Genomic DNA, 16143 nt, shown 5'->3' with positions numbered 1-16143 from the left:
TAAACATTTCCGGAAAGCCCGGCCCGGCCCGGCCCGGTCAAAGTTAAAACCCGAAAAGTCCGGCCCGGTCAAAGCTCGGGGTTTTTAAGGCCCGGTGAAAACCCGACCCGATGGGCCTTTTGTGCATCTCTATCTGTACCTCAAGATCTTAGTAATGGAGAATATTAACCAACAAACTCAGAAACCCAATCACAAGAATATCAATTCATCAAAACTGAAATTCCTTAGTTCGAAGGGTTTGCTAATCTCCCTCTTGTTCTCCTCGTGCTCTTGGTCTCTTCTATCCTCTCCTTCCTCCATATGACCAACTGTAAATCTCTTTCTTTATCATCTCTCTACGCTTTGATACAAAAGTAAGGGTATTTTGTAAAATCCTCAGTCCATCTCCAATAGTTGTCATGCAAAAATTTAAATTTGAATCACCAACTGATCCAAATTTGGGTGTGATCCAAATATTTGATTCAAATTATTTTTTACATATAATAATATATAAATATCATATTACACAATTTTATCTTAAATTTATCATTTTATCATTATTAACAATTTATATAACATTTCATAAATTAAATCAATCAAAAAAATTAATACACATAAAAATATTAAAATGTACACTTAATTCACGAAAAACACATTTATTGCAATAATTAACATACAAAATATTATTGATACACACTAATTTTCCGAATTAGTTTATTATTCCCACAAATGCTCAATTAATGCATCTCTAAGTGTTATGTGCCCCTTTATTTTTTATTTTTGAATTTTAGTGAAATTATATTTTCTCATTATTTTAAGTTTTATTTTAAAAATAAATTCTGTTAACTATTAATTATATTATGTTATTAATTCTATAATTAAATAATCAAAAATCAATTTAAAATCTCATAAACTACAAATAACAAAACCGTTATTTTATATTAAACCAAGTTATTCAAATTTGGATCAGGGAACAACAATGATGATCTGGAATACTATTGTTCACTGGTCCAAATTTGGATCACTTGTAATGAAATTTGGGGTAATATGCCCAAATTTGGATCTTTGTATCACTGTTGGATTTGCCCTCAGTATTTTTATTTTTCTATTTTAATTACCGCATTAAACAATATTTAAAATAACAAAGTATATAAACGCCAAACTTACACGTAAACTATTATTAATGATTATCACTAATATTGCTAACTCAGATCTAAAAGCTTACACGTAAACGGATTCGATTATAATTAAAAAATAATAATTTTTAAAAAATACTTAAATCCAAAAATAAATCTTAAATTTATTTATTAATTTTGCGTTTGATAACTCAGATCATGGAGGTTCCATTGTATATGTTGGTAGATGAGAAATTTTATAGTATATAATAAGAGTAGTGGGTATTAATTTCTAATTAGTGTTTATCAGGGGTAAATAATGTAAATATTATGTATGAACCAGTGATTTGTGGGTTTTTTAATCTGGCAACTTAAATACCTATATTATAGTAATCATCTGCACTATTATATTAAAATTAAAATCAAAATTCTTAACAGAAATTTGTATCTAGAAGTTGAAACTAAACTCAAATATTCAAAATTTCCGGTGGTTTGTGTTCAACTAGCCACATGAGGTTTATATTAAAGAAATAATCTGTTACGATTATAAAGTAATCTCACAGCTGTAATTTACATATAAAACTATTTTTTGAATAATACTACTGCTACCACTTGATTTATATACCACCAAGTTACAATCTTCACTATCATGATTCTTCGCAAATGAGGCTACATTTTATCTTGCTATATTGCTTTGAATATCCCTCCAATTTTTCATGCATGGAAATATAATATTCCTTCTTCTTCAAGATCCAAGATCACATGCAAAGTTTATCTTGGCTTCCATTTTCTTTACTGAGATTCCCATCAACCCATGTGTTGTGTCAAACTCAGGACTTGACAAATTAGGCTAGATTTTATCTTGATATATTACCATAAATATCTCTTTAATTTCTCATGCACGGAAATAAAATGTCTTTTCTTCTTTAAAATTTAAGATCAAATGCAAAGTTTGTCTTGACTTTCATTTTCTTTGTTGAGATTCTCATCAACCCATGTACTGTGTCAGACTCAGGATTTGACCACCGTCAAGTTACTATCACCAGCTATTTGAGTTTCCTTAGCTGTTGATAGCTATTGGTTTAGCCGTTGATGGATTGATGTAGTTACCCGTTGATATTACAGCTTCACTTAGCAGTTGATAACTCAATTTACTTAATTAGAATTACATGGATCGTATATTAACTTTAGCCACCCTATTCTAGATTATATATTGAGTCAACATGACCTCTGAATGAATAATAACATCACTATTTATCACAAGAATCTCATAGAAAATATTACAAAAACCTCATCAATTTATGAGTTACTCCTTCAATAGCTATCCCTTAGGATAATTAGTTGTTGAAGACTACAATTTGACTTAACATAATTATGATATGCATTTTATTTTTTTATCAAGCTTCAAGTATGATTCCTAACAATCTCCCCCAATTTATGACTGATAGAATAACCACCATAAATTAAAGTCTTGCTGATAACGAAACACATTTTGACTTTTATAGAGTGCATAATCATATTGTGTTAAGCTGCTGAAATCTGAAATTTACAAGGAAATAATTTTGAGGAAAGGATGTTACTCAGAAAGTAGCACCTTTAGACTGAGCATATGAGAGATTAACTTCTTTCATATTTCCTCAAGAAAAATCGTTTCACCCTCCACCTTAACATTCTGAGTCTTCAAGAGAAATATTAGATATTCATTGATTCTCTGAAGTACTAGGCTTTGGCAGTGGTATTGAAACCTCCAGCTCTCTTTAAGCCTTGAAATACCTTTTATGAAGATTTTATATCCTTCTTTCAAGATGTGATACAGAGGTCATATTTTACTGATTATTTCCTTGTAGTCAAACACTAGCATTTCAGGTAGTTTTGAAGTAGAATACAATTCCCGAACTTCAAGGATTTTATCAGGATGGAGATTGATATGAGAGTAATTATCCATGTCAGCTAGATACATGAGTGAGTCTTTGTCTTCGGGCTTTTTCACTGATTTTGAGACTTAATATATGAAGTCTAGTATATTTGGAACTTTCTTGTTCTAGTCAACCTACAAATCCTTTCAGAAAATATGGTAACTTATTTTCTTAAGATTGATAGGTTGTTCTTTGGGAAGTATTGGATCCCAATTAATTCTAGGAGTTACTACCATTGGTTCATTTAACTGAACAAAGATGGATGAAGTAATGGTAACAGTTGGTTTTCCTTTCTTCCTTGCAGTTAATTTCGTCCTCTTTTCCTTGGGCTTCTTAACTTCATTTTCTTCTATCTGCATCTCAGCTTTCAGTTTTAATTCTAACTCTGTGGATATCTTTATTTGAGTTGTAATGAACTTAACCCCTTTTCAACAACTCAATATATTTTTTCAAATTCTTTTGCTTTTGCTAGTCCTTAGCCTTTATGTCCAGGAAGGATTTGAATCATTTCTCCCCCTCTATATATGCGAGCCATCATATCTTGAAGTACTCTGTCCTGAGTGGACTTAGGTCTTGGAAAATATAATTCTCCTGATGTCCTTCACATCGTACTCTCTAATAAAAGATTAGAGATCCCTTTATGAGACTCACTTTTGAATAATCAGGAATGAATACTTTCAGTATTAAAGTTCCTCCCCCTGATTGATTGGATTCAGGAAGGACTACAGACTTCTCCCCTTTTTTGTTAGTATTAAGGGTTTTGAGATGAACCTGAAGATCTGATAAGTTTCTATAACATCTCCGGTTGAAGAACCATTTGCTTGTCAATGGAATTAGTTTTGATTTCCAAGAGTTCTGAAAGTTGTATTCTCTTTGTTTAGCATGTGCTGAATCATAACCATTTTATAAAGAAAAACTTTTATCTCTAACTCTTTCTTGACGAATGCTTTGAATTTATGAACTTCAGCCATCGCATCTTTAGATCATGTTGTTGTTGCAAAAACTGCAGCTTGTGCAGTCTAAGATTTTCCTGAAGAGTTTTGTAACATTTGTTGAATGGTGGGGGTAGTGATTGTGGATTCATGAAGAGTGCTCTGATATTGAGTGGGCATCTCTGTCTGAAGTTGCCTTTATTTCAAAATGTTAGAGTAATGTGTTGGATATCCTGCTTTCCTTGAAAGATTGGAAGCATCCTTAGTAACAACAACATAAAAATTATCTATATTTCTTTCAGTTCTACCTGTATTTCTCTTATCTTTTCTATTTCTTGCATCAGGGGCTCCCCCTGGCTCACACACCTCACAGTCTCACCTTCATCTTCTAAGGTGGAACTCTCTAACTCACTTGCAAGACTGAAAGAAATAGCTTGGCTCTAATTCACACACTCTCCTTTTTCCTGTTATAAAAATAGCCTCTCATTCTCAGTGTGTTCACTCCCTTCCCTCAAACCTAGAAGTGTTAGAGTAATTGTTTGATCATTGTACCAATTGTTGGAAAAATTAAGTGTGATATTTGAGACTCCTCAAATGTAATTGGTGCAGAATGATTACTTATCAATGGCTTTGAGATAGCCATTGATAGAACAATTGGAGCTATCAACGGTTGTGCTGTTAAGCTAGCCGTTGATGTACTAACATTTATCATCGGCTGAAAGATAACCATTGATGAAGATAATGAAATAGCATTTGAATTTGTCATTAAAGTTGAATATGTGAAGATTGATGTGATGTTTAAGGACACAAACTCACTACTATTGACTAAAATAAAAGATTGATGTTCCAACAAATCATCTAGAAGATGATGAATATCAGTTTCCGAGTAGGGCTTCTCCATGGATTTAAGAGATGGAAAATCAGTTTGGGAAGTTGATATTAAATCAACATTCATGTGAAAAGTAGGTGAGTTGTGTGTGTAGATGTTTCAAAAGTAATTTGCAAAGAATGGGGCTGTAACTCCATATTTACATGAGTCACATCAATCTAATTTTAAGAAGGCACAGGCTCAACAGTTTATATGGATTGTACTGTGTGTGTACCATGTGCACCCTTAGAGAATATACTCTTCTTACAATAGACAAATTTGATAGGAGGGCTTTGGGTATTAGTGTCCCTCCCCCTCTTTCGATGTGTTCCTGGCTAAGAACTTTGTTCAATAGTAACATCCTTTTGGGAGGATACCACAAGGGTTACAACATACATAATAAGGAAAACATGTAAGTTAAATTCCTTCATCAGACATGTAATCGTCAAAAAAAATAATCCTCATTTTGTAATAGTATGTATTGTTCCGCTTCCGTAAGCTCTCTCTCACTAGCAAGGACAAAATCTTAAGCCAGTTGAAACGTATAACAACGACTCCTACGCAATAACATTTGGTTATTTTCCCTCCTAATACGAGCCACAGCTTTAACCACTTTTCACTTAAATTCCGACCAAGTAGGAGTTTCCTCAGAGCAAGGATACAAGGAAAGGGAACGGAGAAGCGGAACCCTTAAACCCATATGTTAGGTCACACTTTCACTGTAGAGGGGGTGAATACAGTGTTTATTACAATCAAATCAAACTTCAAGAACATATGTAACAGAAAACAAACTTTATTGAAATAATAAACTCTGTTACAATCTGGAACTGTTATCTCTCAGTGATGAACAAAATATCACGAGAGCTGCTAGGGTTACAGTAAATAATATTCTCGATAATGATAACACTTATAGTGTAAACCCTATGTCTGTGTTTATATATTACACAGTTACAAGATAATCGCTAATTGATATGGAATATAATTCTGCTTCCTAATATATATCAATCAGATATCTTTTCTTCCAAGTATTCCATTCTTTACGGAATTCCTTCTTCATGCATATCTCTTCTTATGTTTATCTTGATCTTCTTAACTTTAATCAGCTACTGTCCTTATCTGATCGTCCTTCAGCACTTAAGTTCTGATATCTATCTCCTGATGCTTATCTCCTGATAACATAAGTACTGATATCCCTTAAGTCCTGACGTCCAGTATAAGTACTGATCAGTTAAGTACTGATTTATCCTGTTCAAATAAGATCTGAAATCTAAACATAAAACATATTAGCCATGACATTATCAAATATATCTAACAATCTCCCCCAACTTGTAAATTAGCAAAATATACAAGTTTAACAAATATTTGATGATGTCAAAAACATTAAGTACAAATGCATGAGAATTAGACAAGATAACTACAACTTACAGTCCTTAAACCTTTTACCAATTCAACTTCTGATAACAACTTTAGTCTGTATACACATCAGAATTTAAGCAGTTGTAGATCTTCGACTTGGCTTCATCATTTTCTGATCTCTCTGATGTCAGGAGTTGTTCTGAGATAATTCTTCAACAAACATTTCTCAGCATATCTGAGTTCATCAATCATTCTCCGTTTGACATCTTTAAGCTCTGCAGTATCTTCACCAGTTTGAAATATTGCAGCTCTGAGATCATTAATCTTTGCTTTTCTCAACTCCTGATCTAGTCTTATGACATAAGCTTTGTCAGACTCTAGATTGAATTCAAGCCCCTTAATACCAAGATATGTTCTGATCTGTGCAGTATTAGGCTTCATATCAACAATATCACCATTGTGATTTCTGTACTTTGGAACATATATGCTGTCAGACTTAACAGAATAAAGTCTTTTCTGTCTCTGAATCTGTTCTTTCAAATAGTTTGCAGCAGTCCCTGTCAATCTGTCATCCACTTGAAGTAAGAATAATACATGCTCCAATTCTTCAAAATACTTCAATGGAATGGCATTTTGTCTTATATGATAAACCCTACCATCTGTCATGAAATACAACAAGATGTGTTCCTTCAAGTAGGTATGGTAAACCATTTGTACAGATTCCAATTGATTCAATCTTTCAGGAGTTGCTCCAATTCCTGGTTCACTCAAGGAAGTTGGATCATTGGTAGTGTTGTGTACTCTTCTTTCATCAGCACTTCCCAATCCAGTTTTATCTCTTGCTTCCTTTCCAGTAACTACTCTAGCTTCAAAACGACTTGCAGTAGTCTTCAAAGGTTGAGTTTGTTTTGCTTTAGTGAATCCTGGTAGGAGTGTTTTTGATCTTCCTTCTGATATCAAGTTAACTTGAGCCGTGTCAGAGGTTACTTGCTTTTTTTGAATATCAGAACTTTTAATTTCTTGACTCTGAACAACTTGAGCCATGTCAGAGGTTGTTTTAAGAACTTTTCTTGAAGTCAGAGCAAGATTATCTTTGTCATCAGTAATTTCTTCATCTTCAGGAGGTACATAAACTTTAACAGGTTCACCAACCTTTTCTTTACCCTTGGATCTTGGATCTATCTTTGGTTGTGATTTAGCAAATGTTGCTTCAGTTTGTGCCTTTTCTTTAATCACAATACCTTTCAGTTTTGGAAGTGACTTTTTACCAGAAGCTTCAGATTTAGATGTGGCTTTCTTTGATTTAAGTCTAGCTTCTTCTTCCTTTAAACTTTCCAAGTCCATTCCTGGATTTTCTTGAAGAAATAACTGTCTTGACATTTCTTCATCAAGATCTAGAAGTTCATCAGAATTTATTCTTTTACCAGTATCAGAACTTATTCTCTTCCCAGTATCAGAACTTATCCTGTGACTTGCAATTTCAGCATTTCTTGATGAGAATCTTTTACCTTGACTATGACCTCCACCCATTCCAGAGTTTCCTTGGTCATCTTTTTCATCATCCTTTCCTTGCAGTGTCTTGTCATCCTTGTATTTGGACTTAATCACTTTCTCCCCCTTTTTGGCATCAGCAGGAAGTAGAAGAGAGATAAGCAATTCCACTGAAGATTGGATTTCAGTCAGTTGTGATTGCTGAGAAGTTTGATTTTGCAGAATTTTATCAATCTGTGCTTGTTGACGATCTTGAGTCTTCTCAATATAAGCAATCATGTCCATAGATGGTTGAAAGAACTTTTTCTTATCAAGTTTCCAAACTTGTTCTTGTTTGATAAAGTTCTCCTGAATCTTGTGTATTTCTGCATGAGTAGTTGAATGAAGACCTTGTAGATGTTTAGTACTCAATGCAGTGACACGAAGCTGAGTTTTGAAATCATCAGAATTTAACATTTCATCAGCTTTAGTCAAGTGCTCAGTAAGATGTAACGCAGATGGAATACATGAGACTGAGTTCCATTCCTTAGTCCACTCCTGTCCTGCAGGAGTTTCACTCCAAGGCACTGGTGGTTCCTCTGTAACAAACTTCTTTACTAGTTCAGACTTAGAAAGAGGAATGTGTCCTGAAGGACCTGCTGCATCAGTATTTGCAGTTGGAGCAGCATCACCAGTATCTCCAGCATGTGCAGCATCAGAACTTATAGAATCAGTATCATCTGATATAATAGCAGTGTGAGTAGCAATGGAGGTGTCAGCATCCTCTAATTGCTGATCTGATGCTAAGTTCTGATCAACAGCCATATCCTGATGCTCACCTAAAGTCTGATCATCAGTGTCTAGATGCAGAGAAGGTGACTTAGATAATTCCGGAGTTTGAATAGCATCAGTAACATGTGTTGGCAAAAGATTTGTTGCTGTTGGAGCTTCTAAGAAAATTACTCCAGGCACAACTAAGTGTTGATCAGCATTATCAGCACTTGTGCCTTGATTATCAAGAGACACAGATGGGAAATTAGCCTTGTCAGATACAGTTTCCTGAGATGGAGTGGATGGAGAAGAAGTAACTGGATCAAATTCTTTTTCTTGTGAGATCAGAGATTCCTGATCCCCTTCCTTAGCTGCTTCCTCCTCATCATCTGAAACTGGCCTTTTTGCCCTCTGTTTCTTGTATTTCCTTGGTAATTTAGAGTCCTTGGAAGTTTCAGGAATTGTCATTTTTCTAAGCCTCTTGAGAAGCTTAGATCCTCCAAGTTCAGAATCCTTCTGAGAAATCTTTTTCTCAGCTGCAGTTACCACAGGTTCTGAAGAAAGAATCTGTTCCTCAGAATCTGATTCATCTCTCAAAGTAATCCTCCTCTTCTTCTGAGGTGTTTGAGAAACAGTCTTTGTTCTCTTTGACTTAGAAGATGTAGGCTTCACATAGGACTTGAGATATGTTCTGAGAGATGGTTGAGAGGTTTGAGGTTTGAGAGATGGAAAGGCTAATGTGAAGTGGCTGTTTATATAGGCAAGAGAATGCCAGGAGACGCGAAGATATTTAATGCTGACAGATAGAGTTAAGTCTACCTCGTCTCCCTAGACTTGAAAAAGAATAACAGTCATTTGAAAAGGAATGTGCACTTGTAACAAGAGTGAACTGTTCAAGGACGAGTGCCATTAGTCCTAACCATAGACTATTAATCTTCCACTTCAACATATTCTAAATTAATCTGAGACTGTTACCAAATTTTACTCACAGATAAGTCAAGTAAAGGGTTAGACTGAAAAATCAGAACTTAGACCTATACCAGAACTTAACAGTCATCAGAACATAATGTCTTAACTCGAACAAGGAATATCTATCTTAGTAAGTTTTCATACAAGTTCTGAGTTATAGTCTTCAGAACTTAATCATCAGAACATATAACTAGAACGTGTCCTCATAATTTGTGCAAGGTGACACAGTGACTGTTTGTCTAAAAGAACATAGACCACCACAAAAATTTCATCATTCATATGGAGTGATTTGTGTGTGCATTAAGCTAAATAACTAATAAAGAGTAAAGTCTGATTTACTTCAGTACATCTTAGAAATAAGTCATAAATAAAATTTTGCTAAAGAGCTGTCATTATCCTGAAACCTACTGATAAATGAGTTCATGCATGAGTCCACCTCAACTATTTTTGTGCTAATTTTATGCATCTTTTTAAATTCTATTTTACAGTGGCTTCTCAGTGTAAGTGAGTTACGACTGCTTATCAGAATTTATGCTATTATCAGAGTATTTCTCCAGTAATCATAGAGTGTGAAAAGTCACCAAGAAAATATTTTGCTTTTCTAATGCATATTTACTTAATACCAGCTATGCACTTGGGTCGTCCCATTCACATTTTTACTCTAGATCTCAAAGGAGTACCTGATATTATTCTTTGATTCTTTTTCTTCTTCTTTTGATAAGTGAGGTTTATCAGCACTTAGTACATTCAGCAGTTTTACTAGAATCAGAACTTAAACAGATGAGTAGCATTATTCTAATTTGGGACTTAGTAATAAGATGAATAAAGTAAACTAAACTAAGCTCAAGTATCAGAATTTGCTTGTGTCATAAGATTTCCACAGAAATAATTACTTCTTTCATGGGATCATTTGTTTATTGAAGACTAATAGGTCAGTATCTAGCACAATTATCCTCATAGGATTGAATGATTACTTAAACAGATATATCACTTATTAGAGTTAAGAGATATATATTAGACAACAGTCAGTACTTAAAAACATTTATCAATTAAGCACAGAATACACAAAGAGATTAATTCTGTAAATACTGATAATAAAGTCTGATAACATAGAACAAGTTTAAGCAGATTTAGAGAAAGAACCTGAAATCATTCCAAGTTCATTTACCAATCTTGTAAAGGTAGCTTCACACAGTGGTTTTGTGAAGATATCTGCTACTTGTTGATCTGTGGGAACAAAATGCAATTCCACTGTACCTTCATCCACATGTTCCCTGATGAAATGGTACCTGATGCTGATGTGCTTTGTCATAGAGTGTTGAACTGGATTACCTATCATAGCAATAGCACTTTGATTATCACAGTAAATAGGGATTTTGAAATATGTTAACCCATAATCCAGTAGCTGATTCTTCATCCAAAGAATCTGTGCACAGCAGCTTCCTGCAGCAATATACTCTGCTTCTGCAGTTGATGTGGAAATTGACTTTTGTTTCTTGCTATACCAAGAAACCAATCTGCCTCCAAGAAATTGGCAGCTTCCACTTGTGCTTTTCCTGTCAATTTTGCAACCTGCAAAATCTGCATCTGAGTAACCTATTAATTTAAAATCTGATTCTCTAGGATACCATAATCCTAGATCAGCTGTTCCTTTAAGATACTTAAAGATTCTTTTTACAGCTGTTAAGTGAGGTTCTCTTGGATCTGCTTGAAATCTTGCACAAAGACAGGTAGCAAACATGATATCTGGTCTACTAGCAGTTAGATAGAGAAGTGAGCCAATCATACCTCTGTAATCAGTAATATCTACTGAATTACCAGTATCCTTATCCAGTTTTGTTGCAGTGGCCATGGGAGTGGATGCACTTGAACAGTCTTGCATTCCAAATTTCTTCAGCAAGTTTCTGGTGTACTTAGATTGACAAATAAAAGTGCCTTCTTCACTCTGCTTGACTTGAAGGCCCAGAAAATAACTAAGTTCTCCCATCATACTCATCTGATATCTTGACTGCATTAGTTTGGCAAACTTTTTGCAAAGTTTGTCATTTGGAGACCCAAAAATGATATCATCAACATAAATCTGGACCAAAAGTAAGTCCTTGCCATGGTTGAGATAGAACAGTGTTTTGTCAATAGTTCCTCTGTTGAATCCACTTTCCAGAAGAAACTGAGCTAAAGTCTCATACCATGCTCTAGGAGCTTGCTTAAGTCCATAAAGTGCTTTAGCAAGCCTGTAGACATAATCTGGATGTTTGGAATCTACAAAGCCTGGAGGTTGTTCAACATATACTTCCTCCTCCAATTCTCCATTGAGAAAAGCACTTTTCACATCCATTTGAAAGACAGTAAACTTTTTGTGAGCAGCATAAGCCATGAATATCCTTATGGCTTCTAACCTAGCAACTGGCGCAAATGTTTCATCATAGTCAATTCCCTCCTGTTGAGAATATCCTTTTGCAACCAGCCTTGCCTTGTTCCTTACAATTATGCCATCACTGTCAGTTTTGTTTCTGAATACCCATTTTGTACCAACAACAGATCTATTCTTAGGTCTTGGCACTAAGGTCCAGACTTTGTTTCTTTCAAATTCATTCAACTCTTCCTGCATTGCTTGCACCCAATCAGCATCTTGAAGAGCTTCTTCCACTTTCTTTGGCTCGGACTGAGAGAGAAAAGAATTGTAAAGACATTCATTCGAAGTACCTGTTCTAGTTCTGACACCTGCATCAGGATTTCCAATTATCAAATCAGGTGTATGTGATTTTGTCCACTTCCTTGAAGATGGAAGGTTTTCTCTAGAACTGGATGCTCCCCCATGATTCATGCTGTCTTCGTTTTCATTTTCTGATGCTCCCCCTGAAACTATGCTCTCTGAGTTGGATCCTTCATCATTTAGATTTTCAGCACTGTCAGTACTTGGCTTATCAGAACTTGACGAATCAGAACTTGAAGAGCCAGATGTATGTTCTGATGCTTCTTGAGATGTGATAATATCTTGAGTATGCTCCCCCTGCATTGGTGCATCTTCCTTTGACGTAGTCACCACAGTTTCAATAACATCAGAGTTTAATCCATCAGAGTTTACAGTATCAGGACTTAGACTGTCAGGACTTAAGGTATCAGAATATGAATCTTCATTTTCAAATCTCAGCTGATCATGATCAATGCAATCTCCAAGTCCAGTGATCTTCTTGTCATCAAAAGAGACATTGATAGAATCCATGATCACTTTTGTTCTCAAAGTATAGACTCTGAAGGCTTTTGTGGAAAGTGGATATCCAACAAAGATTCCCTCATCAGCTTTTAGATCAAACTTGGATAGCTGTTCAGGATGAGTCTTGAGAACAAAACACTTACATCCAAATACATGAAAGTATTTCAGATTTGGCTTCTTGTTCTTCACCATCTCATATGGTGTTTTTCCATGCTTGTTAATGAGTGTTGCATTTTGAGTAAAACAAGCAGTCTGCACAGCTTCAGCCCAGAAATAGGTTGGAAGCTTTGCTTCTTCAAGCATTGTTCGTGCAGCTTCAATGAGAGTTCTATTCTTCCTTTCAACAACTCCATTTTGCTGTGGAGTTCCAGGAGCAGAAAATTCCTGCTTTATTCCATGATTTTTGCAGAACTCTTCCATTATCAGATTCTTGAATTCAGTGCCATTATCACTCCTCAAAATTTTCACAGAATCTTTGATCAATTTATCCAGATGTTTGACATGATCAATCAGGATAGATGCAGTTTCACTTTTTGTGTGCAAGAAATACACCCATGTGTATCTGGTGAACTCATCTACTATGACCAACGCATATTTCTTCTTTGCAATAGACATGACATTCACTGGACCAAATAGATCAACATGAAGTAGATAATAAGGCTCAAGAATTGATGATTCAGTCTTGCTCTTGAATGAAGATTTTCTTTGTTTGGCCTTCTGACATGAGTCACAAAGACCATCAGGAGCAAACACTGATTTTGGCAGTCCTCTCACAAGATCTTTCTTGATCAGTTCATTTATCTTGTTGAAGTTTAAATGAGAGAGTTTCTTGTGCCAATTCCAGCTTTCTTCAATTGAGGCTCTACTCACTAAACAGATTGCAGAACCATCAGAACTTGTTGAAAGCTTAGCTTCATAAATGTTACCACGCCTGAATCCCTTCAGAACAACTTTTCCTTTAGATTTACTAACTATTTCACAATGTTCTGCAAAGAAATCAACATGATAACCTCTGTCACAGATTTGACTTATACTCAGTAAGTTGTGTTTAAGTCCTGAGACCAGAGCTACATCTTTAATGATGACATTCCCAAGATTGATATTGCCATATCCCAAAGTTTTTCCAATGTTGCCATCTCCATATGAAACACTTGGGCCAGCTTTCTCCACAAAGTCTGATAGCAGGGCCTTATTTCCAGTCATATGTCCTGAACATCCACTGTCCAGAACTAAAATATTTTTCCTGTTGCCCTGCAATCAAAAAGACCACTAATTATTAGTTTTAAGGACCCAGACTTGCTTGGATCCTTTGGCCTTTTTAGGTTTGTTAACATTTGCAGCGGATTTAGCATCAGATTTTATGTTAACAGTTTTCTTATCAGAACTTATACTACCAGACTTTGAATCAGAACTTACACTAGAAGGAACAACATAAACTTTCTTTAAAGAAGGTTTTATTTGATAATAATCATAGTACAAACTATGATATTCCTTACAAGTATAAATGGAATGCCATAAACTACCACAATGAAAACAAGGATTTTGTGGTTTGTATCTAACAGACTGACTCTTAACTCCTGATTTTGAAGATAAGGAGTTGATATTCTTATTCTTCCTGCAAAAAGAAGCCAGATGGTTAGAACTTCCACAGTTATGACATGCTTTCCTAGGAGCATCAGGAACAGATTTATAGTTATTGCTTTTATTCACACCTTCCTTTCCATTCCTGTTTTTCCTAGGTGATTTTACCTTGTTTGCATTCTTAACATCTTTCAGCTTATGCTTAAGCTGCTTCTTTGTCATTAAGCCTATGTTAACTTCAGCTGTCTTTTCCTGTTTTAGTTTGTCAGAAGCTAATTCCTTTTTAACTTCTGATTTCTCATTTTCAGATTTTTCAGTTACAAACTTAACAGGTTTTAACTTCGGCTTTTGCTTATCAACAGGCTTAATTTCTACAGTTCCTTTTTCATTTTTATTTTCTCCATAACCTAAGCCCTCTTTCCAGTTTCCACTGCTTAGCAAATTTTGAGTTGTTTTGCCAGAGTTAGTCCAAGTCCTAATAATCTCTCTCTCCTTTTCTAACTCAGTTTTTAGAGATTCATTCATTTTTAGCACTTCATCCCTAACATAAAAAGCATCATCTCTATCCTTCTGAGTTTGATGGAACATGACTAACTCTTTTTCTAAGAAATCATTTCTTTTCCTAAAAGCAAGATTTTCAGAAGTTAATCTTTCACATGTTAAAGTTTGATCTCTATAACTAACAAACATGGTTTTAAGATATCTTCTCAACTCATTAATATCATCAGTATGAAAAGCATAAGTATTCTGAGGTACCTTTGTTTCAGCAGCTTCAGAACTGCTCTCAGAACTTGATTTATCAGTATTTGCCATCAATGCATAGTTCTCCTCACTTTCAGAGTCTGAGGTGTCTGTCCAGCTTTTCTGCTTTGTGACAAGAGCTTTGCCTTTGTCACTCTTGGTCTTCTTGCAATCAGGAGATATGTGGCCTTTCTCACCACAATTATAACATTTAACATTGGCGTAATCTCCTCTGTCAGACTTTCCTCCTCTTCCTTCAGATCTTCTGAAATTCTTCTTATCAGAACTTATGCCTTTCCTGGAAAACTTCTTTCCCTTCCTGAACTTCCTGTATGCAATCTTTGTGATTCCTTTCACCATAAGAGCACACAGCTTCATCATCTCCTCATCAGCATCAGTTTCAGGCAAGCTTTCAGAATCTGAGTCATCATCACTCTCAGAACTTGATGACTCAGTATCAGACTTTATGAAAAGAGCTTTACCCTTATCTTTCTTTGAGGAAGGTGCTTTGGGGGATTCCTCTTCAGCCTTGAGAGCAACTGTCCTTGACTTTCCTCCTTTCCTCTTGCTTCTTTGTTCCATCTCAAGTTCATGAGTCTTGAGCATTCCATAGATTTCATCAAGAGTTGTTTCATCAAGATTGTAGTTGTCTCTTATTGTTGTTGCCTTCAAATCCCAGCATTCAGGAAGAGCTAACAGGAATTTTAGGTTGGTATCTTCAAGATCATACTCTTTATCAACCAATGACAAATCATTCAAAAGTTTGACAAATCTATCATATAAATCATTCAATGACTCATTAGATTTTGAGTCAAAATGTTCATACTCTTGAGTGAGTATTGTCTTCCTGTTCTTCTTAACTGTTTCAGTTCCTTGACACCTTGTCTCCAGTGCATCCCATATCTCCTTGGCAGTCTTGCAGTTGATTACCCTGTTTGACATTACATTATCAATGGCACTATGCAGTAAGTGTCGTACCTTGGCATCCTTAGCAATAGATGCTATATCTTCAGCAGTGTAATCACTCTTTTCCTTTGGTACAGTCTTTGCTGCTTCACCTGCAACTACAACAGCGAGCTTGGTAGGTTTGTGAGGCCCTTCCTTGATTCTATCAAGGTATTCTGGATCTGTTGCTTCCAGAAACATGGTCATCCTTACCTTCCATATGGGATATTCAGATGGTCTCAATATGGGAACTCTGATAGTCTCATATCGACTCTGAATTGATGTC

Source organism: Apium graveolens, chromosome 11 (genome assembly GCF_009905375.1).
Source record: "Apium graveolens cultivar Ventura chromosome 11, ASM990537v1, whole genome shotgun sequence".
NCBI lineage: Eukaryota > Viridiplantae > Streptophyta > Magnoliopsida > Apiales > Apiaceae > Apium > Apium graveolens.
Note: the sequence above shows the minus strand (reverse complement) of the source record.